This window comes from Equus caballus, chromosome 6 (genome assembly GCF_041296265.1).
Source record: "Equus caballus isolate H_3958 breed thoroughbred chromosome 6, TB-T2T, whole genome shotgun sequence".
Classification (NCBI taxonomy): Eukaryota; Metazoa; Chordata; class Mammalia; order Perissodactyla; family Equidae; genus Equus; species Equus caballus.
Genome location: NC_091689.1, coordinates 94,469,743 through 94,496,247, shown reverse-complemented (window position 1 = coordinate 94,496,247; position 26,505 = coordinate 94,469,743). Strand labels below are relative to the sequence as shown.

At 43.7% G+C, this 26,505-nt stretch overlaps 1 long non-coding RNA gene across 1 annotated transcript in view; it reads left to right on the top strand.

The window, feature by feature from the left end:
- The window catches only part of LOC138924707 (uncharacterized), a 112,504-nt gene that overhangs the window by 82,355 nt on the left and 3,644 nt on the right, over window positions 1–26,505 (top strand). The gene's annotated exons all lie outside the window — the stretch shown is intronic.

The window sequence follows — 26,505 nt, the reverse complement described above, 5'->3', positions numbered from 1 at the left end:
TGACTTCTGAGCTGGGTCTTAAAGGGAGTTAACCAGATGGAGAAAGGAGAAAGGCAATTTCAGCCTCAGGGCCCAGAGTCCCCAAAGGCACAGCCCTGACTCTCATTGTGGGTTTAGAAAACACCTGTGTGAATGGAGAGCACCACGAATGACAGAGGGTTCTGGGAGATGAAGCGAGAGCTAATGGCAATTACCTAGGATGTAAAGTTCAGAACTACAGTGTTATTTAGCCCACATCTGCAAATGTTTAATATTAATACTCAATATTCACCTTTGCAAAGAGCAATTCACCGAGCCAGGAATATCCATCTTAGGAGAGCCTTGAATATGGGGTGTGGTGGACACTGTGATGCACCACCCAGAATTCAGTTCAGGGATGAAGGACTTACTCTCCCAGCTGTTGGGAGTGCTGCCAGCAGAGCACCCTGGGCGGTCAGCCCCCTATGGGGGACTGCAGCGGCTGAGAAGGCTGCCTCACCCAGGGCTGTGACCCTTTCCTGGGATGCCTGCATTCAATGACTGATCAGTATTGGGCTAGAAAGGCCGGCCTCTCACTCCAACTCAGGACAACAGAGAAGGGTCATCCGAGCTTTAGACATACCTGTAGACTCGGTGGCAGAATTGGTTGAGACCACATCACAGCTTGACTTTTCCCTCTGCCCAGTCCTGCTTTCGTCTCTCCTCTTCTGCGGGAAGTGACCCCAAGAGGCTCCATAATGAAACTCTTGAACTCTAACCTCCATCTGAGAGTCTGCCTCCTGGGGAGCCCAACCAGTGCCAATTAACACCAAGAATGGCAGAGAAAGCAGATGCTGGGATGGAGCTTTGAAGCTTTTGGCTGGCAATTTGAATTCCATCAACGGGGTAGGTGGTGCCCATGTAACCTCTGGTACAAGGTAGCAGGGCAATTATTAACGCCTTTGCCAGTGGTGAACTAGTATGGAATACCAATGACCAATGCAAAAGAAATCACCAGTTGGTGCAGTATAATGCTGGAATTGGTTGGCTATACCCAAGCCCAATAGACACTCTGAAAGAAACAATCATGGCCCAAGGGTGACTGACTTTTAAAAGCTAACAGTGAAAGCCAGAGACGGTCTCCTTGGCAGTGTAAAAGGGTCTCTCATCTCCTGGAGAGAGGGCAGAGAAAGCTGAAGACCAGACCAGGACTCAATCATAGCAGTAGCAGAGCTCAAGAGAGGGCTGAGCTCCCAAACAAGACACATCTGTTATGCCAAGTTCAGGGTTCTGGATGGAGGGGGCAGCAGGGGAGTGACCTGGCACAAGGACAGGACATCTGGATTGATATGCATGAAAGTTGTAAGTTCCCAGATTCCTCTGAACCCACTGAGCCTGCACAAGGGGCCCACTCTTCCCATTTAAAGGCTAGCACTTCCCCTTGCTTGCTATGAGGCCAATAGCTAGGATTCGGTCCCAATAAAACTCAGCTGAGGACGTTTTGAGCCTGATAAGAGAGGAGAGAGACTAGACCCCAAGGAGCTGGTGGCTGGACAGGAGCAGATTGAGGCGCACTCGTCTGGATTCTGCTGTTGCTTGACGAAGAGCAGTGGAATGTAAGATTAGATAAGGGAGAGTTTATCCAGGATATAGGATCTGACACCCTGGCAAGGACCTGGGAGATAGTGCAAACACACGACTAAGATGCCTCCCTAGAAAAGGCAATGGAGCACATGTAGTGAGGAAAACGTGCCAGAATGGCCATGATAGACAGTGGGAGAGGGTTTAAAAGCTCAGGGAAATGGGCATGCTGCAGTGGGCATGCTATGGAAGGTGGAAAACCACCAGTGGCCCTTGTTCTGCAGAAACAAAGGAGGAGCATCATTTGCCAAGCAACAGGAGTATGCTGGTAAGAGGCGTGCCCATATCCTTGAGACATTCAGTGGTGGCTCTCCTCTGTAGGCCAGGGCTGATGGTGGGGTCGATAGGACCCCCAGGTGAACACAGTTATCGTAAGGAGAGGCAAAGGCACAAAGGCAGGCAGAGGGGTTTGTGCTCAGGCTATTATGGACGCTGTTGGTGGAATTCAGTGTCCCAAAGGGAAAATAGTTGGGTAGCCAGGCACGGTACTACTCAATCCATAAACTCGAAAGAGATCTAGGAAGGAGGATCAGGAAGCCGAGGGCAGTCACCCCAATAAAATGATTCTGAAGCCAAGCCAGGTTTTGAACCTGGAATCCAGTGGCTGAAGAAGAGGCTAGCTCTCCAGGAAGAAGGACCCTCAACACCACAGCAAGTGAACATGGAAATGATTGCCCCTGTTCTTCCCTAAACAAATTTACGGCTATTGAACCAGGGAAAAGGGACGATGATACCCAGAGACCCAAAGCATTGCCTTGGCCCCCTATTAGCATGTAGTCACTTGGGACCAGACAATAAACGGAATCCTGGCCCATGTCTGGCTGCCAGTGAGTCCACTGGGACTGCAGACCCCCCCTCCCCGCCAGTGGTCATTTCCCTGGTCCCAAAATGTGTCACTGAAATAGATATTCTGGGTAGCTGGTGGACGTCTGCAGTGGTCTCTGAGTCTGGGGATCAGAGCTGTCCAAGAGGTTGGAGGAGTCCAACGGAAGTTCCTGAATATGCATCTTCCCCTCAGTGAAAAGAGCAAATCAAGAACAACATTGCCTCCCAGGGAAGTGACAGAATCAGAGAACGAAAGAGCATTTGGACTCTGTATGTTTCCTACTGCGGTCAATACACTTCCTAGCTTCTTCACTTTAGGAACCGGACCTCGGGTCTGCGTCTTCTCCACGGCCTCCAAACTGAAGAGAAGGAATTTCTGTGGTGATTTCATTACAGCCATTACAACCCAATTCTGTCATAACTGAATGATTTGGAAAAGCCACAAAACCTTTAAAATAGGATTTTGCCTACATATGCTATCTCTACAGGTGCTCTTAAAAATCACATTCAATTAAAGAGTTCTAAAACTGTTTGCTGGAAAACAAAGCTTTTCACTTAAAAAAAAAAAGCTATTTTCATTACGTGTGTGTGTAGATGTTACAATGGTCCTATTAATTTTTTTGATCCATGATGACCTCAGTTCCTAAAATCTGAAATCGAAGGCTGTTAGAGAAAATAGTAAAATGCATGCATCCGACATTCGTCCGTCCCTTTCTCTTCTTCACTTCTTCGATGTTTCCTTTTCTCGACCTACCTTGCCTCCAGTAATTTCACGTTAATGTTTTAAAGACTATTTCAGGGAATCCAGAAAAATGAGGCCATGATATAGTATTCAGCAGATGATGTGTTACCCTTTTCCAAAGAGAATTTACTTTTCGTTGTTGTTGTTATTTAAAAAGAGAGTTTAAAATGGGCAAAATTTAGGGAAAAGATGACCTAACGGGACATTTCAGTCACCACTGGAGGAAGATTTTCAATATTTCTGTGGAGTGAGCTTCGTAGATCTTCTGTAAAGGGGTGGACTTGGTTTCTTAGAGTTTTTGCCTCACACAACAAGATGGCAACAACACATTGAGAAGACCCTCAGAAATGACAGGCTGTACTTTGCTCAGATGCCCCAGTACGTCCCACCACGAATGCAGTGTTTGGCCGGAGGCGATGAAAGGCCTGGGGCCCTGGCAGCTGATAAATAGGTCTGATTTCTGAGGCATTTCCATAAATGTTCACGAGCTCTCCATATGCATCTTGCCATAGTAGACAAGGCCCTGGTTGACCTATTTTCCGCTCCAGGTGCCCCACAGAGGGTTAAGGATATTATTAAGAGGATTCGAGGACAGTTATTTAAAATTATTTACATGTCAACTATTTTTGCTCTTGAAACACAAACACAGAAAGCTGTGAAATTTATCTTCCGCATTTTCTTGTGTTCACGTGGTGCTATATATTAGTTTGAATGAAAACGGTTAATACGTGTGCCGCACTTCATTCCCAACGCTAGTGAGCACCATAGAAGAATCTGAACAAACCGAATTATTATTACCATTACCTAAGAAATATTTGGATTACATAACACATTGAGCACTCATGTTTTATTTGGTCAACACAGTGTTTTCAACTGTTAAAATTAGTTGGTAACATTTAAAACTTCAGAGTGTTACAAATCTTGGGTGTTGTGGCTGCTGGATCCACGTTGTCGTGTGGCAGTCACAAGTGCTGACCGCAGCACGGTCTCCAGTTCACCGCACTCCTCCTCACTCCCTATTGTCCCTGACACTGAAGCAGAATGTCAGTAGCTATTTCTTGTAGCGTTTGTGCTGTAGTCTTTTCTCATCAATGCCTGTGTTTCTTTTTCTTCTACTTCTGTTTTTTCCGCAATGTTCCTAGTCCCCGCGGGCATTTCAGTTTGCATGCCCATCAAAGACTGCAATATTTGCAAATCGAAGAGGACTTTACAGTCTTGTTAGATCACTTTTCCTCCTCCCCGGTTTTGTTTCTGTCTCTGCACAGTTGTTACCACCAGCCCGCTTCCTTCTCTAGACAACATGGTCTGAATGAAGGCTTCGGCCTGGTCACACGCCTTTCCTGGGAAAATGGTGTGTGGCTTCTGTGCCCAGTAACCTCACAGAATTTTCTGGGTTTAGTCATTGCTGCAAATATAATTTCTGCTAGTGAGTGAGAGAGACAACACTGTTCCATAGAACCTGGGGTGTTTACACCTGCCCCCAGCCCATCCCTCAACCCCGCCCACCGTTCCATCTACGTTAATGGAATGGAGCAGGGAAAATCTGAAATCCCTTTTAGCAAGAATTCTATGGCCGTGTGTTCTGTACAGTTCCGAACCAAAACCAACTCAGGCGATTCAGAAGGAGTCAGTTGCTCAGTGTTCTGTAATTGAAAATCATTGTGCATTTTCATTTTCACTTTTGAACTCTTCACTGCATTAGTGCTTACACAGCCCACGGAAAATTATATTCACTCTAACTTTTCTAAGTCAGTTTATCTTTTCCTATTATCTTTTTGGGACTAAGATTTACCAATTAGAATTGAGGATGACAATCTTGGTCCCCAGTTCTTTGGGGACTTCAATATTTAATTCCAAAAGTTACTCTAGGTTTTTACTGTCATCTGTCCTCAAAAAAGCCCCATAGCAATGAATGTGACTTGACTTCGTCTTTCTGTTTTTTTTTTTAAAGATTTTATTTTTTTTCCTTTTTCTCCCCAAAGCCCCCCGGTACATAGTTGTATATTCTTCATTGTGGGTCCTTCTAGTTGTGGCATGTGGGACGCTGCCTCAGCGTGGTTTGATGAGCAGTGCCAAGTCCGCGCCCAGGATTCGAACCAACGAAACACTGGGCCGCCTGCAGCGGAGCGCGCGAACTTAACCTCTCGGCCACGGGGCCAGCCCCTCGTCTTTCTTTTAAGTAGCGATTGGTTAGGGTATCAAAGATCTGAATGCATTCAGAAATTCTTCAAAAAAAAATGCACTTGTAATTGGTTGGCTGACTGATTTCACATCAACGGGTTATAGGGAGAAATCAAACTGCTAGCTTCCTTCTTCCACTCTCTTCAAATTTGATTTCTGGATCCCTGCCTCTCCTCCCCCAGATGAAATATTGTCTAGCTTTTTCCACTGCTCTTGGATAATAAACAAATAGTCCCTTCATTTTGGCATCTACAATGATCCAGTATATAATCGCATGACCATAGTACAGTCCACTGTCATCATCACTTTTCATCAATGTAAAGCTTTCTGGGCAGACTCCAGTTGGGCCCAGCGGACATCATAGTTTGTAGCCCCTTTCCTCGCTTACCTTCTGCCCTCTTCTCACTAGCTGCTGTTTCTGACCCTTGTAGGGTTGGATCAAGGGATAGAGAAGATGAAAGGAAGAGCCACGACATGATGTTGGTGGCTTTGGGAAGGCAAATGCTCCAAGCAGATTCTTCTCTCAGGCAAGGCTATTGCTGACTCCTCAGGGATTCTTGGCCAGGGACCTCTGACTGCCACAACCCTAACATGGTCAGCTGTCTGATTAACACTGTTCCCTGGGAGGGCCTTTGGGCACCTACTCCTCTGTTAGGGTCACATTGTACCTTCAGGTAAGCGCTTAGCTCATTGGGTAGGATCCCTTCTAAGTCAATCTCAGGCTGGCTCCCTTTTACATGGTCCACATCTGAGCTCCAGGCAGCACTCACCTTTTCCCAACATCAATGGAAGTGAAGTTTGTCCCACTGCAACCCTCCTTACTCTGTGACCAGGCACAGTGGTGTGGTCACAGCCACAGCCTTTACACTGACTGTTCTTAGTGGGTGTCAGACGCCAGTCCTTGTGTTTCCAAACTCTGGGAGTGCTTATAAGTTCTCTGAGACGTCCTCTTGAAGTCCCTGTTATTTGTGTTGAAGTACAATCTAACAATTTTTTCCAAAGAAATTCTCTCCCCACTCCTCTAGCTCAATTAGAAGAAGGTGATGATGGCAGAGCCAGCTTGGGGTCCTCCCCTTTGCAAGTCCCACATGGGTGGTCTGGCGCCTCGTATTTTAATATGTGGTACTTGGAACCAATTGCCTTATTCTTGGACTTTGGTGCGTGCACCAAAACTGAGGCAGAATGACCCCAGTTTAATCATCCAGTTACACAGTCAATCCTCTCGACTCAGGCTCAGTGGTATGCTGGGGCAGCATGTTAGCCATGGCCATTATGGTAATTTTACATTATTAAAACTTTCAATTAAATAAATTATATATATTTAAAAGTAACAAATACTCAAAGATCATCACTTCCTATTATTTTACTTCATTTTACTATTATCTCGACTCTTGAGATGGCTTGTCTGTTGTGTCTGTGTGGTAAAAATATTGCATGCTGGTGTGCCATCGCAAATTTCTTCCCAACTCTGCATTCAGTGACCTCACTTTGAGACCTTGAAATCTGCGATGGTGGGAATATTTACACCAAGGAAATCGGCAAGTGTAACAAATTAGCCTCACCCCCATCTTGTTGTTAAACATTTACCAATACACGCTGCTTAGGACAGACTCTTCAAAGATGTTAAGAACTAGCAAGACAGCAGGTGCAGTCCAAGTTCAGGCAGTACTTTTCAATATAAAAGGGCTACTTTGTAAGCGGGAACACTTCCCCGAATCAATAGATTCAGCACGTTCCAACCAAGTGCGCCTCTGCAATGCTTGCAGTTCCTGGGAGATCAAATTGGTTCCTCTTCACAGGTATCCACCCTTAATACATTTTCAAGTAAAAGTCTAAGATTAGAGAAAGAAGCTCCTGCAGCTGCACATTCCTTGGCAGCCCACATCATAAATGCTTTTGCAAAAATGCCTCACCCAATTTTTTAAACTGTTCTGGGCTACATTTAATAGATGATGAAAATAATGACTTTTAAATATGCCGCGGCACAATTAGGCCGCTAAAGCAACCGAAGTACTTTGGGAAACTGGAGCTTAGGAAATAAGACAAAGATACCTGCAGGAAAAAAGCAAAATATTTACAGGAAAAAGGTAGAACTTGGAGGTCAAAATTTGCGTCCACACAGTCAAACTGAATAACTGTGAATGACACGGTAAAAGAGGCAACCTCTCCTTTCTCCTTCGGGGTATACGTTGGAGCATTAAATAATCTTTCCATTTTGTTTTGCTCCAGCAGACTCAGGGAAGAGCTAATGACACCATCGTCTCTCAGAAGTGGAAAGAGGGGAAGGAATGCTCATTCTCTAGAAGTGGAGTCTTTTTCACAAATTTTGGAAGGAATATGTTGACATGATGGTTGTTGAAAATATAAGAGAGACTTTAAAGAAAATGTGAAAGCAAAGCTAGGAGACATACAGAAAAAGAGAGTTGCTGAACGGAGGTGCCTGCTCTATGAGATGGACAACCCTCCTGCCTGACTCTGGCCTGGGCTCCATACCTCAATATCCGAGCCTGGAAATACCTTTTGCATCTGCCCTATGAACAATATTTCCCAGCATGCACTAGTGTAACCGTATTGCTCATGACCAGCATCCTTTCTGATTGTTTTTTTCTGCACATGGCTGCTTGTTAAACATTTTAGATATCGCCTTTGGATAGCACTTTATAGCCCACAAAAGAACATTCATGTCCGCCTTTTCAGATAAGCTTCACAGCTACTCTGTCAAGTAGGAAAGTCAAGTATTATTTGCTCCTTGGAAAAATGAATTGACCCAGTTCTCTAGGCCAATAGCTGACGAAGAGCATCTGATGCTCTTATCTCCTGGCTGCGGGTCCAGCAGAGCCTAGCAGGAAGAGTGTATGTTAGTTTTCTATGGCTGCGTAACAAATTCCCGCAAACCTAGCAGCTTCAAACAACATCCATTCTTTATTTCACAGTTTCTGTAGGTCAGAAGTCCCAATACGGCAAATCTGGTTCTCTGCTCAGGGTCTCACAAGGCTGAAGCCAAGATGTCGGCCGTGCCGTGGTTCTCATCTGGAACTCAGGATCCTCCTCCATGCTCATTCAGATTGTTGGCAGAATTCAGTAACTTCAGGTTCTGGCACTGAGGTCCCTGTTTCTTGGTGGGTGTTGGCCAGGGTCACTCCCTGCTCCTAGAGACTGCCTTGCCAGGTGGCCTTCTCCCAACACGACAGCTTCCTTCTTCAAAGCCAGCAAGACACTCTCCCTGACTTTTGCCAAGATGGAGTCTGAAACGCCAGAATGCAATCACAGGAGTGACTATCCTATCATATTCGCAAGTCCCACCCGCACTCAAGAGGAGGGGTTACACAGAATGTGGTCATCAGAGGAGTGGGAAGCTCGGGGGCCATCTTAAGATTCTGCCTACCACAGAGCCTCCGACACACCAAGAGAACGTGAACTCGCAATACTGCCTACTAGCTTTGTGACTTAACCTCTCTGAGCCTCACGTTCTTCAAAATTAGGGCAATACTGCTCATAGAGTTGCTGCGAGATAGAAAAGTGCTCACACTGGGACAGGGTTTGACACAGGAATCTCATTCAATAGATGCTTTCTCCCACCTTTGTCACTGCACGCCAGTGCATGCCCCATCGATAGATGCTTTCTCCTACTCTTGTCACTGCATGCTAATGCATGCCCCGTCACGTGTGCATGCCAATTCGTGCCCTGTCGCATGCAAGCGCAGTAGGTGAGCTCAGTATTTCTTATGTTACAATAGTGACACTGCAGCATGTTGCAAACTATGATATTCCACCTTGGGCACTGACACTGGAACACGGAAAGTAAAAAAAGAAGACTAGCTCATCTTACTTATCCCATCCTTCATGAGGATCTCCCATATCGGATGCTTCTCCTGTTATCTCATTAACCCTAAAACCCCGCACAGTGGGCATCATATCCCCATTTCACAGGCAAGGAAACGGAGGCCCAGAAAGCTTGCCTGTGTGCCTGAATGCGCACATGAATGAGTGGCCGAGCTCGTGACTGTGGAGCACAGCCTGTAATAGGGTAACCCACCAAAGAGCCACTGAGAAACCAAGAACTGACGTGCGTGTGTGTGTGTGTGTGTGTGTGTGTGTGTGTGTGACTCATCAGGAAGGAATGTGAAGAATTTCCCCTCCCCTCGGGGAGAAGGCTGGGCCCCTCTACCCTCAACAGAGAGTGCACAGATTTTAAAATGTCGCAAAGGGCTATCAATTCCTATTGTGAGAGAAAAGGAACCGAAAGAATATTTTGTGAATAAGGATGAGAGAGAGAGAGAGGGAGACTGGAATTACTGAGTGCAATCTGTTTCTGCCACGACTTAGTGCTATTTTTAAGCTTCAAAATAATCCTTTCATTGTTGTTGCAACATCATTATTTCTATATCTTTACACACCTTCAAATATGAACCAAGAGCAATGACATGATTATTTAGCTCTCAACTAAAAAAACACAAAGACCTGCTGGACAAATCTTCCTAGCCAGAGGATTATACGCTGAACCACAATTTCTAACTTAAAAAAAGATAGATTCACTTTGAAAGATTACTCCAAAGCCCTCAAAAAGGAGAGGAAACTTGATAATTGAAAGGCAAAGTTTATGCTGCAAAAATAATTCTTACTTCAGTTTAAAGATTGTCTGAAAAGGGGACGTGAACATAACAGTACTAAAATGGATGCAGGGCACACTTTAATGGCAGAGCCATTTATACTTGATAAAATGAAAGAGGGGGAAGATGAACTAGAAATGTTTTCTTTGAAAGAAAAGCTACATCTCTCCAGCAATAAAAAGTCTCTGTAAAAAGAAAAAACAAAGACTGTTCAAAAAGATCTCAAGGTTATGGAACAAGAGATGGAAATCTTTGCAGCTGAAGCATCAGAGAAAAATATGTGGAGATAGATTATGAGCATCTCTTCATCATTTCACCAAGTGGGATAATCAGAGAAGGGCTTCTCAGCAGCTGGCTCCCTTCAATTTCATTTATAGATGATTTAGCTCTGAAGAATAATGACTATGTTGAATCTAAATGATTTTTATAGGTTAAAATGAGCACTTTCTAATAAGATAAAGTTTAGAGTCCTTTCCTTGGGTACAAGTATCTAACTGTAAATGTGAGAAAGAAGACAGACACACGAGTTCACAGTATCATGCAGTAGGCAGACTGTGTGTTGCCTAGCCATGTCCATCTTCCTTTCTTCCTTAGTAATAAAATTTGGATTTTATTTGGAGCAGCAATGTGCCTAACTTAGACTATATTTTCCAGTCTCCCATAAAGAAAGTTTTGGCCAATGAGCTCTAAATGGAATTCTTTGCAAATAAGTCTTAAGACAGCTATTTAAAGGGTATTGACTCATATAGGGGGGAGGTCTCTTTTGCCTCTTGCCCCTCCCCTTCTTCCTGTCTGGAACATAGATGTAATGACTGGAGCTCTAGCAGCCACAGTGTGTCATTGACGGTGGACATGAATAAGGGTAGCAGAGAAGAAAAACAAGGGAGCACTGGGTCCCTGACGACATCATGGAGCCTCTATAACAGCTCTGAACTGTGTGACCTCAGGACATCCTTTATGTGAGAGAATAAACCCTTAATTAGTTATCCCTGCGGTTGAGTATCTGTTACTGGCAGAGGAACTCAATTCCTGATACGGGTCAGCAATACAATGTGATTATGAAAGTGATCCAAATGATCTGAGACTGCATTAATAAATATTTTGTACCTGCGTAAGTGTACACGAAACAAGACAGCGAAAACAGAACAATGGCAGCAAAAGCTGACTGGTGCCAGCATTTCCTTCTACCAGAGGCCCCTGGAAAGAGGCAAAAATTATTTTCCTTAAGGCCCCTGAGGGGATCTGATGCTGGACCGATCCAGAGTTGAGGAAATCAAAGGGTAAGCTTGGAGAGTAAAGGCAGAGGTTGCTGGTCCTGGGGAGGGGCAGGCTCTGCGGGCCTGGGAAGAGAGAGGATGGGACTCTGCAGTGCCCTGGTCAGGCAAGAGGCTTAGAGAGAAACGGCCGCGCAGGGCACCGAGGAAAGCTGGCACCAGGCGTCAAAGCTTTCATTCCAGTTTTGGCAAAGATCCTATTGCCCGAGTCTGGCATGAAAGGAGCAGGGCCTTCTGTCCTCACATGGACCAGAACAGACCTGGATGGTGGGACTCTCATGGGGGACCAGAGGGTCTGGAGATAAGAGGCCATTCCCCCATTTCCAGGACCCACATAACACCTTCTCCATCTCAGTCCTACTCTCTGTGACCCTACGGAGGCAAGAGCGAATAAGGGATTTTTTATCCGTATGGTGAGACAAGGCTCAGAATTAGATTTAATTTGATTTAGAAAATAAAAGTACTTTCTTACATTTGTGTGTGATGAAATAAAGTTCATATTTTTACAGTGTGTTATCTTAAAAAAATAAAAAGGCACTGATGGTTCTGCTCTGCTTCGGCCACAGCACTTCCTGAGTGACAAAAGAACAATGGGATGCGCTAAGTGCAGCTGGCTGTCCCCAGAATTCATCGCCCCTTCTTCTAAAGCAATGCACCTCCAAGGTCTAGCAGGGCATATGGCACTTCCCGTCTCTCTTCCTTAGGTGCAGACATGGAAGTGTGGAGCAACGAGCTCTAACAAGAAGTGGCAGTTTCTGGACACCTTCCCCGAGGGAGAGCATGCCTGAGCACCTGAGCCCTTCTGCCCCTTCCTCCCTCCTGCTGCCTAGAACTTGGGTGCTGCCGCTCAGACTTTGAGACGGAAGGCATGTCCAGAAGAGCAGCAAGGTGGATGGAGCCTCGGCCTGTGGGACTGGGGGCCATGGTTGTCACAGATCACCTACCCGCGCTGGAGACGGATAAATATACTCACATCTTGTTGAAACTATGATGGGTTAGGTTTTCAGTCACTTGGAGCTGCACCTGATAGTACAGAGGCTGAGGAATTCGCAGTCACGGCAGAGTGTGGAAAGAGCTGGGTCTACCTAGCGTGGAGGAGGGATCTCTCGGAGAGAGAGTGGCTGTTTTTAAAAACCTGAAACCTCTTGCAGAAGAGAGAGAAGGCTTATTCCGTGTGGTGCCAAGGAAGAAAATTCTAAAACGACAGATACGGACAAAATACAGGACGAATTATGAGCATCACTTTTAATTAAGGTGAGTTGTCTGACCTGGACACTGTCACTGGCTCTATTATCTGATAGGACAGGTTAATTTAATCAAAACATTCCTTGGACTATAAACTCAGTGAGGGCAGGAACAGCACCCCGCCACCTCCCCCCACCACCAACACACCCACACTTACCACAGTGCCCGGCCCCCAGCAAGTGCTGGGTAAATGTTTGTTATGAAGGTGAAGGGAGAAAGCAAAATTGGACGGTGGAGTGAGAGGCCGGAGCAGAGCCCGAGGCGTGAGCCTTGAGGACAGTCCCTCCCCCAGTAGCAAGCAGAGTTTCATTGCTTTTTAAATTCAATCCTTTTTCTTGTTTGCTAAAGTCAAAGCAAAATCTACTTTAAAAAGCGAATGCTGGCAAGAGTGGCCATTATCGCATAACAGAAGAATGTATGGGACGGTAATGATTCTATGGAAGAGGCGGGGAAATTCTCCGTCTGCTTTCTCTAATGTGTGTGTACACATGCAGAAGTACCAGAGGAGAAATACACCAGGAAATACGGTATAAGACCTTCAGCACTTCCCCTTTCAGATATGTAGACATTTACCATATTTCTCTTACCCCTTCAGCAACATTTCAAGCCGTGCCATCTTGATCCTATTCAGAAAATTTGAACTTTGCAAGCAAAACTGTATCAGATGTTTTGCTCACAATTTTCTTCATATTCCTTTTATCCCAAAAGTTAACTCAGGTGTGCCCTGCTTTAAGAAAGTCAAATACAGTATACTAAAACCCAAACCTGACAACGTATAAATTAAGGGGTGAGAATTTACACAGCAAAAAGATTCTGAGTGTATCTTCTTGGGAGAGTGACGAACGTTGTGAAACTAAAGCCACTTCATTAGAATAAAATTAAAACATCTCTGAAATTAGGATGCAAATTGATGGGAAAATACCATTTTAAGGACTCAAATTCACTTGAGACATCCTTGTGACTAGAGCAATCACTGTTAACAGAAGTGATTAGATATCTTTGGAGTCTGGCAATAAACAAAAATCTACGACACACAGAACTATCGTACAAAGAAAGTTCTTCCTACGTTATATGGGGGAAATCATATTTTAAGTAAAATGGACTTACAGAAAATAATCACAATAATGACACTGTTTTCCACGATGCTTTTTATATAGGAGCCCTTTGAATCAGTTATTTTGTCCTAGATCATTCGTTCATTCATCATTTTGTGAACATTACTTAAAGCCGGCTGCCCCCAGCCCTGGGATAGCTACTGGGCGTTCAAAGTTGTCATGGAGGTTCCCACAAGTAGTCCATTCACAAACTAGTAATCATAACAGTTTATGGTGAGTGTCAAAAAGTGTTGCCAGTCTGGAAATAAGCTTTCCAAAGAGGAGCTGTGGCTTAGTCTTCCTCTCGTTCTCTGCGACCAGAGTAAACGGATGCGCAGTCCGCTCCACCACTTCCCACCAGGTTAGGTCACGTCAGGGTCAGCAGACTGGCTCAGAGGAGCCATCGCAGTCCCTAAGGGTTTGCATCGTCGTCTTCCGCAGCCGTGTTGACTGTTGACTTTGGGAGGCTTTTTGTCTTTGAGTATGCTTCACTTCAGGGGAGGATCCGGAAAGGAATAAAGAGAAGTAGCTACTTCTTCTTCACTCAGGATGCATGATTTCTACTGCCAGGAGAGGATAGACTTATCCGAAAGCTAGATAGACCTGGAGACTTAAAATGGCTACCATAAAACCGAGAGAAACTTTCTGTACGTTGAATTAGAGATAGAAAATGGAAGCCAATATTCTTTTATTACCTCCTTGTGTTGGGTGTTATGCCGGGAAAACTTACAAAAAGTGTTCTGCCGGGTAGCCATGATATGAGTAACACTCCATTCTTACAGACAAAGAAACGGAATCTTAAGTTAAACCAAGTGTATGACGTCTCAGATTGAGAAACTGACAGAACCAGATTGGGAACTCTGGTGTTTCCCCAAAGCTGAAAGGAGACTATTTCCTAAACTATAGAAAAAGACCATTTTCTTCTCCCTAATTCCAGAAATCAGAGCTGGCCGGAGGGACTCCATATATCTTTTCATATGTTCCTAATCCAGGGAGTATTTCTCTAGAGTAAGATCTTCAGACTGAGACCCAACTGATGAATATGAGTATGTAGATGAATAGGTACAGATGGAAGAAGAGAGTGACCCTTCGTCCGTGGAAGAGTTGGAAAGAGAGTTGGAGCAGCTGCCACCCTAACAAAATGCCACCTGGGGTGAGCTTCCTGCGGGGAGCAGGAGCTGGACGCGTGGGGATGTCAGGTGGTGATGCAGCGTGGTGAGGGGGAGGCCCACCTTGGCCTAGACGACCGAGAGGGAAGGAGTGAGCTAAGCAGGCCCCTCGGGCAGGAGAAAGGATATCTTGATCTGACCGATGAGTTTGGAAAGAGAAACTTGGCATGCGTTGACCAGCCCCGGCTCTTCAGTTTATTTTGGGGAGCTGCTTGTCTGTAAGAAGACAGCATATTGCTTTACCTTTTCACATTACAACTTTCACAGGGGCAGGTCCTCTCCTGGGAGAGGAGTTATGGTTGCCAAATGCCAGGTGTGATGGGGTTGGCAAACCTGTCTCATTCCGGAAGCCAACTTGCTGTTGGAGGAAACATTCACCAACATCAGCTTTACCAGGAAAAACATATTTTTTATTCCTTTCTGCTTTACTCTTTTGTCTTATTTCTCATTTGGTCCAAAATTTAAGTGCGAGAAAGTAGGTGTATTATCAGTTGGGCCCCTTCAAAGTTCAACCGGGTGAATAGGAGGAGGAAGTAGGGGCTGGGAGACGGAACGGCTCGGGTACCACCGGCAGGAAGAACTGAGCCTCGCACAGCTGAGCTGTGATGCAGGCAAGAGACATTTCAGGAGCAGGAGCAGAGAGGTGTGCAGACGCATCGGCTGCAACCGTTCCCTGTTGGAGAGAGAAATTCTACACGGAGGACCTCCCCCACGGCAGGCACTCAGCAGGCAGCCTCAATCTAGGCAAAAAGGAGGCAGGGGGTTTCACATTAGCTCAGTTTTGCTCCCAGCCTAAGGAGATATGTTCTTTTATTTTTTAAATTCATTTTATTCTGCTACCAGAAGGCCAAGTAGAAGACGACAATTCAGTTTGTTTCTCTTCTAGGTTTTTAGCTAGAGGACCAGAATCTGTCTGACTCACCAGGGCCCAGTTCACCAGGGCGGGTCAGGACGAAGGCAGTGGGGACCCCAGAAGCCACTACTGACCAAGTGTTTGGCGTTGTCTTTGTGTGCAAAACCAGGTGACACAGGGAGAGTGGCTGATCCAGGAATTCAGGATCTGTTTCTCTCTTCTTTGAGTACGTGGACCAGGGAAGAAAAAAGAATTCCTGCTTCAGGTTTAGACTAACTAAATGTTTTCCTCACAACCATCCTTGATAATCGTTAGGTATATGTATGCACGTACATACACATATTACTTTTTCTAGTCATATAAATAGCATATGCTCATTATATGATAAATGGCAATTCAAAAGAAAAAATTAAAAATTTTAAAACTCTCAAACTATCTGTTAGGATCATGTTTGGCTGCAACAATGAGAAGTCCAAAAGAAGTAGTATGAAGATGGTACAGCAGCCACATGATGCATTCAGGGTCCAGGCTCTTTCTATGTTTCCATTTCATCAAACTTATGCAAACTTTTCCCTCATATCTGGTGCCTCATGGTTGCAAGATGGCTGCTGTGGCTCTAGGCTTCATATCCTTCTGAGGTAGGGAAAAGGGGAAGCAGGAAAGGGTAGTGCCTCAGAAAAGTAAAAGCTTTTTTAGGAATCCTCATTTTAGTTCTCATTGGCCAGCACTTTTCAGATGGTCTCCTAACTACAAGGGAGTTCAGGAAAGTGAGGGTTTTTGGCTGGGTCCATGGCTCCCCCAGATGAAAACAGGATTTTGTAGGTAAGGAAGAGGAGGAAATAGCTACTGGAAAGGAAAGTTAGTGCTTCCTCAAGCTCTGGCTTAGCCCATCTTCTGTCTCCCTTTCCTTTCCTGCATCTCCCGTCATCCACAGCCCGGTCTCTTCTCTTAGTAACCCCTGTGCTGTTCTGTCACCCAGGTCGCAGCACCAAGGCTTTCTCCAATTTACAGCTGGCTGGCAAATGAGAATCTTCCTCTTTTCTAGTTGTGCCTCCTGTTGAGACTATTACACTTTTTTCAAAGCCTAAGTATAAACTCGCCATACCGTTTCGTAACCTGTTCTTTTCTCTTAGTGATTTATTGTCAATTGCTTGGCAGCAGATGAAGTTAACTGCATCTTAGTTGCACAGATCTTTGATTCATTCTACAAATACCTGCCAAGCAGTATTGAAGATGCTGGGGGTAGACACTGAACAGAACACCTGGTCTCCACCCTTGTGGACCTGATATTCTAGCAGGAGAAGACTATGAAGAAATAAATGAGTAAATGCACCATAGAGTAGATGGTGATAGCAGCAAGGAGGCAAGTAAAGCAGGATGAGGGAGATAGGGAGTGTCAGGAGGGATCCTGTGTTTTAGATACATTGGTCAGGGAAGGTTACATTGATAAGCAGAGGCCTGAAATAAGAAAGGGAGCAAGTGGTGTGCATTTCTTGAAATTTTCTAGGCAGGGGAGCAGCCTATGCAAAGGCCCTGATGCAGGAGCATGTGTGGTATGTTTGAGGAACAGTACCAGGGCCTTTGTGATTGGATCAGGGTTAGCAAGGTGAGAATATTCAGAGACGAGGAAAGGGGGTAGTCTTAGAAGTTCTGATCTTGTCAGAAGAGAACACTTTTATTATTTTTTTTGTTAGTGCCCTTGAGTGGATTTGGACTCCTAGTGACCCTGTGGACAGCAGAGTCGACCCCTGCCCGGTCTTTTGGCGTGATCTTCTCACCTTCCAACACTCTATCAGGTGATGCTGCACTGCTATTCACAGGGTTTTCATGGCCAATTTCTTTGGAAGTGGGTGGCCAGGTCCTTCTTCCTAGTCTGTCTAGTCTGGAAGCTCTCCCGAAACCTGTCCACCATGGCTGACCCTGGTACTTGAAATACCACTGGCATAGCTTTCAGCATCACAGCAACATGCAGCCATCACAGTCTGACAACTCACAGATGGGTGGTGTGGTTCCCTGACCAGGACACAAACTCGGGCCATGGCAGTGAGAGTGCTGGATCTTAACCACCAGGCCACCAGCGCTGGCTATATTTTTATTAGTTGCATAATATTTAATCACTTTCTTACACGTTCAAATTTTTCCAATTTTTCATAGTTATAATTAATTTTTTTATGGTTCTGGGCCACTGACAAAAATTCATTGATGCCTACATTAAAATAATAGACTAATTTTGGTTTTTTGAGAAAGTTTTAAGCTCAGCTCACCTTCTAAAATAATGAACAAGGGGGAAAAACAGAATGGAAATCCCACTTCATTTACAAATAAAAAAGAAATGAAAATATGCTTAACTCTCTTAGTGTGGTGGATACAGGAAAATAGCAAGGAACAGAGGGAGAAAAGGGAAGCAGGAAAAAATAAGTAGAGACACACAGAAAGGAAAAGGAGTACATTTTCCTGATGTGGAAGGGGAGCTGCTCGTTCTATCTCTTGCTCTGTAATAAACCACCCTGAGTCAGTGGTGTGAAACAACCACCATTTTATTAAGCTCATGGTTCTGTGAGTCAAGAGCACTGGGCTTCCACACAATGTGGCAGTCTTAGAGTAGTTCAACTTGTTACATGGAGTCTCATTTTCAAGAGGCCAGGGTGGAAATTGTCAGTCCTCTTAGAGGCTAGGCCCGGAACCGCCACAGCATTGCTTCTACCGTACTCTGTTGGTCATAGCAGTTGCAGGCCAGCCCAGATCCAAGGGGAAGGGAAATAGAGCCCCCTCTCAGTGGGAGGAGGGTCAAAGAATTTGAAGCCATTTTTAGTTTACCACAATATCCAGTGAAGAGATAGCCAGATTCCTAGCTTCTGTCTGTGTGAGACCGTGGTTATGGTTGCACAACCAGATGACAACTGGGGACAGAATCAGGGTCATTCTGGCGTACAGTCCTGAGCTGTCTCCCTAGAACCTTCAGCTACATCACATGAGGTTTATCCTTTTCTAGATCTTGAAAAGCCACCCTTAGTAGACAATAAATTACAGATTTCCTCTATAATTTTTAGAAAAATACCATTCTGCACATCTTTTTTTTGTTTTTTACCCTTTCTTGGTGATATGCTACCTTTTTTTTTCTTTTCTCTTTCAGTGGTAGAGTGAGCTCATCTGTGCGGCCTTGTAAATGGTAACTTGTCCAAGGGAACAATTTGTGCCAGGACAGTCTAAGAGAAGGTTGATTGTATTTATTTTACTACCTGTGTACTTCCTGAAAGGAGGGCGGTTTGATAAAATATTGTCATGAAGCTGCCCTGTTTGGGGTACTTATTTGCAAGGTTGCATTAGCTAATTCCCTCCAGACTTCAGGATTCACGTCATCTAGACCCACTGATTTGTGTATGTTCAGATTTTTCAAGTATTCCTTTACCTGCGTTGACAGAGCATATATTTGACAGAGTAATATTAAAAATATAAGATGGCAAGCAGATGGTCAGAGTCTTGAGTGGAAAGAGATCTTACCGAAAATGGTTTGTGAATGCAGACCAAGCTTTTGTTTATGGGACTGTCCTTTTAAATATTTGGTTTGCTCACCAATGGAGGTCTTGAAAGAGCCCAGTGCCTGCAGAAATATGTTAGCTGATACCCTCTACCTGAAGTAATGGTTCCCTTAAAAAAAGGGAAAAAAAAGGATAAAGAAGTTTTCTATACTTCTTGCTGCCAGATGTCTGTGTTGCTACCTAAATCATGGAGACGAAAAAATCTTCTCCTGACCCCCTATGGCTGACGCAGCTCCTTTCTCAGCAAAGAAGGGTGTGAATTCAATGCAGTGAAAACGAGAGGCAGCAAAAGAAAAAAGAAACCAAAAGATAAAGACTCACAGCCAGAAGAACTTCTAAGGGTTTCGAGTTGAGGGCCTTTGTATCGAGAGGACAGGCTGGCGAGAAATCTGGGCTGTGCCCTGCTAGCTGGAATGACAAAGCTAACACTTTCATATTTAAAGAACAGAAAGCTCCATTTAAAACCCTGGACACTTTGCACAAGTTGCAAAGGGAGACCTGGTACAGCAATATTTGAGTTTTTTCTACAGACTTTTCTTCCACGGATACCAGGATTTCTATTAACAGAAAAGAATGTGGATCAATATTTTGGCAGTGACCTCTAGTACTTTTCATTATTCAGATAGTCAATTCTAGTACCCTCTTGCCATCCATCTCTGGCTGTCACCACTGAAAACATTAGTGGAATGGAGTCTGTCCAATGTCATTGGAATGTCAGACTTCATGTCCTGCCTTACAGTCCTTGGAGCCCCAATTCAATTGCTAAGGTATATGGGCAGGGTGGGGTCAACAAAGCGAGCCTGGGAAATGCTCGTATCTATTACCAGCTATTTGCTGCTGAATATTTTAGGAAGGTTGAATATTTGGGGAAGGTGGACCTTCCAGCTTTATACACATAGCTTTCTTCGCCTCATACTAAGATATGAACCCAAGTACACAAGCACGCATCAAACTCTAACGGTCCAGTGCCATTTTATTTCCTCAGGCACATTTCCTCTGTCCCTTGCAGCCGTAAGTGTTTTTACCCGTTTTTCTAGGTATGCTCTTCTTCTCTCTCCCCTCCTGTTGTATGTAGTCAAGTTTTCCTCTCTTTTACCTCCTAGTCCATACCTCTACTAGGAGTTATGACAGAGCCATTTTGGTGATTAAAATGAAACCTTATTTTTAATGCTATCACATTGAAATGTTCAATAACTAAAAAGGTCCTTCACATTCTCCAAAAAGACACTTTAAGAGATTTTTTTTCCTTTACGTGGTATGCAACAATTTACTATTATAAAGCTATAGGGCTGGAAAATATGGCAGAAGCTTCATCCACCTGCTTCTAAATGAGACTGTTTTTGGCAATCCACGCAGTGGGTCTCTCCTGGGAGAGGGAAGGTGGTCTTGTAAAGAGTAGACCAGCGTGTAGAAAATTAGCCAAATAGTGAGTCATTGACTACCAGTTCATCCAAGAACCAATTTGCCGAAAGACCAATTTTTCAATATTATTGATTCACCAAGAGTGTGTTGTTTTGTAGTTATTAGCATAATTGCTTGAAAAAATCCCAAGCTCAAAACCATTGGTCCTCTTCACACTCTCACTTTGTGAACCCATGAACTCACTATCACGTGTAGAAAGCATTCCCAGTGAATTGCTTGTACTCCAGCTCCTTTCTCTCCTTGTCAAGAAAGAAAATTTGTAAATTATGAGAAGTAGGAAAAGCCTTAAACTTGGTTGAAAATATATTGGAAGATCAAAACTCACCATAGCATTTTTAAAAATCATTTAGATTGGTGGCATGCCTGATACCAGAATTTTTTAAAACTCAAAAAATCGCCTCACTCCACAGTAAGCTGCATATTGAGCAGTCTGACTGGAACACAAATTCCTGTTACTTTGTTACTTGTTCAAAAAAATTATGAATCATTAATGGGCAAACTGGTCATTGGGCCAATTGATTTATTGACAAATTGTTATTACGTTAAATAAACTGTAATGGATTCATCTAGAATCTTTCCATAAGTTCTCTTTTAAACAACTCTAGAACTCACACATTTTCTTGCCTGTAATTCTAAGTTTATGTAGTTTTTCGTGGGGTGGGGGGTGTGTGATTCTCAGTAAACATACTGATGAGCTCATTAAGATAGGGAAATCATTGGGGCTGGCCCCGTGGCCGAGTGGTTAAGTTCGCGCGCTCCGCTGCAGGCGGCCCAGTGTTTCGTTGGTTCGAATTCTGGGCGCGGACATGGCACTGCTCATCAGACCACGCTGAGGCAGCGTCCCACATGCCACAACTAGAAGAACCCACAACGAAGAATACACAACTATGTACCGGGGGGCTTTGGGGAGAAAAAGGAAAAAAAATAAAATCTTAAAAAAAAAAAAAAAGATAGGGAAGTCATTCATCGATACTTTTTAAGTACCTGACATAAAATATTTTATTAGACTCTTACAGATGAAGAAAAGAGATGAAATACTAAAAAAATAGGTGATGAAAATTCTGGTCTTTACTGACTCGGAAGACAAACTATTCCTATATTGGCTGAACTGAGAACAATTACAAAGCATCCTCTCAAAGAGTTCCCAACAGCACTGCACCAGTGTGATTGGGCAGGCAGCTCTGGCCTCCTGTGGAGTCGTGCCCGGAATCCATTCCCAAGCTCCACGTGTGAAAGAAATCTTTTCTCCTCTGGCATGATGTCTATTTTCCTTCCAAGATAAGACCTCTTTCCAATTTTCAAATCATAAAATATTTTTCTTCCCGTGCAAATCATTCTAAACCCTACAGATATTTTTACACCTTCTATTGTTTTATTAACATGTCTACTTTGATTTTAAATTCAATAGGGAAAAAATTGAATTCAGTCTTCATATTTCCTAGCATAGATGCTTGAAAACATACCAAGTTAATATTTTAAAAATATTTGTGCATGATGATTTTAAGCAATACATCAGGGATCAGGTGTCTGTAAACATCTACTTTTGACATCCTTCTTGTATTCAGAGAAAGTTTGGCCCAAGTTAAAAGACAGGCTGACTAACTAGCGAGCCAAATAAAGATCTACAGAGAATACAGGAGGCTTCAAAACACTGTAATTTCAAAAGATGGGTTTTCTAATTAAAATGCAGCCAAAATTCCCACGGATGCAAAAAGGAAGCTAAGTGGCATTAGGTCCCAAGGATTTAGACCTCTGATATTATACGTGATTTTTCAGACATGCATCCTAATTATTTGGAAAGACCTTAAAAAGTAACCAAAATATGATAACAGGTCCTGAGGCATGGGAACAGAGTCCAAGAACAGAGCAACACGGTCCTCCAGGGCAGACCATGTTTCCCCCATCGTTTCACACAGCAGTGTGCAGAAGGTTGATGGTCAATAAATAAATTAATAAAATGTTCACATAATTACGAGCTTCCATGACTGGAGGGGGTTTTCATTGAAGAGATGAATAATATTTTACAAACACTGACAAGCAAAATGGTACAATTATGTAGATCTATTTCTCTCAAATACTTTTTTATGTCAGTATAATCAGACATGGCTCACTTCCATGTGTCCAGCCTCAACTGTCTTCAGAGACTATTCAAGATTTAACTAATGTGCTGGAAACATAGTTTTCTATATTTGAGCATCAGCATAGTAAGAATTAACAAAACAGAAATGCCTGTTTTTAACATAGCCATTGTACTCCAAGTCCACATCTGCTATCTTGGTCCTACCTCATATACTTTATGTATGAGAAAAAATCTATATATATAATGCTGGATTTTTAAATCCTTGAACAGGAGGGTTGGAAGAGCCTTTAAAGATGTTCTTGTCCAGCCATCCAAGTCCAAATTCCTCCACATTCCAGTCTAGACACAGAGATTCATTGCTGGACTGCAACTTCCATACATTTTTGTTGCGCCTAAAGCAGAGGTCAGCAAACCATTTCTGTAAAGGGCCAGAAAGGAAATCTCTTAGGTTTTGTGGGCCACACAGTCTCTGTTGCAGCTACTTCCCTCTGCCTTTGTAATGCGAAAACAGCCACAGTCAGTATGTAAATGAGTGAGCGTGGCTGTGTTCCATTAAAACTCTGTTTACAAAAACGGGCAGTGGGTCAGATTTGATCAAGCCCTCGTCTAAATAATTTGCTATGAAGCATGGAGATGGATGAAAAAAAAAAGCCCAACTAAGGTGAGTAAAATACTCATGATGAACACTAACAAAAGCTATCCCTGGCTGCTCAGTGCAGAGGACTCGAGATTCTAAAATAAATTGGTCTTCTTACTAAATACTTCTGTTGGGCCCTACTGAGTAAAGACCGCCCTCCCACCGCTCCCCTCTTGTCAACCCAAAGTTGAGGTAAGAGGGAGAAGCTGGCAGACATTCATGGAATCATCTTCACATATCCTGGATCTTCTTAAGGGTGACATTATTTTAAAATGAAATTATGAAATGAAATGTCATAGCTCTGTCCTAAGAGGATGGTACCCAACCACATGCAGATAAAAGGGGTGATCCCGGAACATGGGATCAGGAAGTGAAGACAGAGCTCCATCCCACACAGAATGTCACAGAGCGAAGCTGATTGTGAAAGTGAGGGGCAGTGTGGCCTGGTGCAGAGCACACGGGCCTTGGAGTCAGAACCATCTGGATTTTAATTGTTTCTGTAACTCAGTAATTCTGAAACACTGGACATATTTCTTAATTTTCTCGAGGCTTCAGTGCCTCATCTATAACATGGGGATAACAATATTTCTTTTTCAGGATAGTTACAAGGGTTAATTAGGTAAGGTCTGTGAAGCTCTGTACAGTGCCTGGCACGCAAGAAGCACTGACATCCTAAACTGAGAGAATCAGGAATGTTCTGTTAGAAAATGTTGCCAACTGATCACCATTTAGAAAAATCTGTAACTTGTGGGACAAAAGCCTAAGTTTTAAGGAAATGTTTTGCTTCCGTATTTCCAGGGAAAAACGTCAATTGCTTCCACTTTGCTAAGTAACAGTGACAATCAAGAACATACAGGAAAGCGCTGAACTCAGCACAGACCTGCCCATTTCTCCTGGCTTTCTTTTCCCTACCACACTCCGGCTACTCAGTCAAGTTTGGGGCCAGGTTTAGTCGCTTCGGTTTCTCCTCAGGTGTGAACTCAAGGACTCAAGAAATAGAGGTTCCAGAATACAGTCTGGTTGTATGCTAACCAGGTCCTCCAATGATTAGCAAAGAGAGGAATTTCCAACTTGCTTCCCTTTGAAGGCAGCCCTAAGACCACCCAGGAGCCTGCGATGCTCGAGAAAGCAGCGGTGTGTTTATATAGGAATGTGAGCCGTATAGAACATGGAACACCTGTGCTCTGTGGTCTTCACAGCCCCAATTAGCTTCTGGAAAGAATTCAGGGTAGAAATTCTTAATGGGATGCCTCAAAAAGTGCCTCAATTCTGAGCACTGAAATAAATTTCTTCAGCTCTGCTGAAGAAACATATTCATTAATAACTATTTAGTTACCCAAGTGAGTGCCGTAAAAGAATCCTTGACATTCAGAAAAGAGACTCAACTTACTTATAATGAGAGCTTATAGTATTGGTACAGGAAACTGACTTAAGGCTTAATATAAGAAAAGACTTTCAAAGTCCAGAACCATTCAAATAAGGAGTGGGTTGTGCTGTGGGGTAGCAAATTTCTGTGGTTAGAAGCAATGATCTATTACAAGCATTGTGGAAAGTATTCCTGTGATGAAAGGAAGGGAGATTTTACTAAATTGTTTTATTCTTACATGTTTATTTGACAAGCATTTTTGAACACCTAATATACACTGTCAGTTTTTAAGTTCTGGCACACTGATAAAGGTTAAGAATAGAAAGATAGATATGAGGATGTTTTGCCATGAAAGGACTTAAGGATGGGAGGGGAAGGGGGACAAGGAGACAGTGATTATGAAAGAGCACAGGTGCTATGACAGAGAAATGTGCGAAGGTGGGGCACCTGGCTTAGCAGGGACCAGTGAGGAGCGGGTCTCTGGAGCAGGGACACTCGGCCTCAAAGGGTTAATTAAGGCAAGTTAGACAGACGGAGGAAGGAGGTAAGAAGCCATTCCAGGCAGAAGGAACAGCATAAACGAAGGTAGGAGGTCATAGAAATGCACTAATGCTTTAACTAGTCTCGAAGGCTGTCGTTAGCGGTGGGTCACAGGACTCTGCTGTCAGCCCTACCCTGTGCATTGTCGTAGCAAATGTTGTGTATGAAGGACCCCTGATAGAATTTGTGAATAATGTGAGGCTGAGATAATACTTAACACATTTGAACAGCGAAATTAAGACCCCACAGAGGACACAGTATGGATTCATAAGGTAATTGTTGAATCAGTAACTCTTGACAGTGTGTTTGTATGGGTGCAGAAACACAGTACGTGGGAGACCTGGGCAAATAAATATGGGCAAATAAAACCATAAAAAGAAAGAGGTAAATAAGCCAACATCTGCTGATCTCAGTGATGAGTTCGTGGGTGTCTGCTATTTCATTTTGTATCTGTTTAAATATCTCATAATTTTAAAAAACCACCTAGGATTTGGGTAACCGTGATTTGACAATGGGACATGGTTGCCAAAAACCCAAACGCAGTTTTTGGCTGGAGTAAGAGAAGTCAGTATTTGGAAGGATGCATGTGTCTGTCTCCATTCTGTGCTGACCTGATCACAGGTGGACAGTCTGATCAGTTCTTGGATCTACACTTATGGACACATGTTCAGATCTGTTCGGAGGAGAAATACAAGAGAGTGAGGGGCTCCAAATCACATTCTATGAGACGCCTTTGAAGGCCTTATGACATTTCACGTGGCGCGGTCCTGAGAGCTCTACTACCTGTTGTCAGTGGCTTTCATGGAAAAGATATTAGACTTGCCTTATGTGGCCTTGGAAGACAGGCCTACAGTGACATGTCATATATGTGTTTAACGGACACCAATTCAGCTATTTGAGCTGGGCAATTATCATATTTTTAAAGGAATAATACAATCTAAATAGTGTGGCTGGCTCCTCCAGCTATTCCACTTAATGAACGTGTGTCCCCAAATGAGCACGAGACAAGAAGTGTGAACCTCCCATCTCAGGACGATTTTGCCTCTCGGAGCATAAGCATCTCCCCAGTCTGAGTGTGACTTTAGCCTTGAAAAATACATGTTTTTTATCTGTATATCTCCCATATGCAAGCCAACTACCGGCTCTGGTCTTCCACCAAGAAACAGTGATCAATTCCAACACTGGAGGGAATGCTGGCTGAGAAATCATAGGTGATGACTATTGGGGTGCTTTCCTGAGGCCATTTCAAGACCAAGTTTGGCCATAAGAAATTATTGCCTCATGTTGACTTTAGAGACAAACCTCCTGCAAAAGATGCACCTTCACAAT